We start from the raw sequence: 1,092 nt of genomic DNA, 5'->3' as shown, positions 1-1,092 counted from the left end.
TCAAGTTCTCTGGTTTCACTGTCTTCTCCACCAGTGTCTGTAAACTGAAAAATGCAGATTGACTCTCTTAAGATTCATACATTGCCTTCCTACCCTCAAGAACAATTGGCTACAGTCAGGGCTGTGTGTGTGTGTGTGTGTGTGTGTGTGTGTGTGTGTGTGTGTGTGTGTATGATTTTGATGGAAGCAAGAAAAGTAATGTGTTCAATTTAATCCCACAAAACCCTAAGTAGTAGATATTATTTATCTCTTTAATAAATGAAGGGATACACTTCATTTATTCCTTCTTTAGTTTCTTCACTAATGGCCTTGAAATCCTAGGCTCACCTGATCCTCCCACCTGAGCCTCATGAGTTGCTGGCACTACAGGCCCTCACCACCATGCCAGGCTAATTATTTTTTTATTTTTATTTTTTGTAGAGACAAATTCACCCTATGTTGCTCAGGCTGGTCTTGAACTCCTGGCCTCAAGTGATCCCCCTATCTTGGCCTCCCACAGTGTTGGGATTATAGGTGTGAGCCGATGTGCCTGGGCATATATGTTTATTGTGCACCTAGCGTACATACACATGCACGTGGCATTAGTCTTTGTTCCAGTCATTTTCTGAGAAGGAGTGTTTAAGAGGTACATTTTTTGACATCTTGCATATTTGAAACTGTCTCTATTCAACTTAAACTTGACTGGTAATTTGCCTAAGACTAGAATCCTGGATGGGAAATAAACTTCTCTCAAAGTTTTGAAGGTATGTTTGTTAGTAAAGGTACAGGCTAAGCTCTGTAACAAACCTCCCCCAAATACAGTGACTTAAACATCTGATTAATAGTTTCTATACTAGCCGGGCCTGGTGGCTCACACCTGTAATCCCAGCACTTTGGGAGGCCAAGGCGGGTGGATCACGAGGTCAGGAGTTCAAGATCAGCCTGGCCAAGATGGTGAAACCCCGTCTCTACTAAAAACTACAAAAATTAGCCAGGCGCGGTGGTGGGCCCCCGTAATCCCAGCTACTTGGGAGGCTGAGGCAGGAGAATCGCTTGAACCCGGGCGGCGGAGGTTGCAGTGAGCTGAGATGGTGCCACTGCACTCCTGCCTGG

Source organism: Pan paniscus, chromosome 19, assembly GCF_029289425.2.
Source record: "Pan paniscus chromosome 19, NHGRI_mPanPan1-v2.0_pri, whole genome shotgun sequence".
Classification (NCBI taxonomy): domain Eukaryota; kingdom Metazoa; phylum Chordata; class Mammalia; order Primates; family Hominidae; genus Pan; species Pan paniscus.
The sequence above is the reverse complement of the archived record's forward strand: the minus strand, read 5'-3'. Positions refer to the sequence as shown.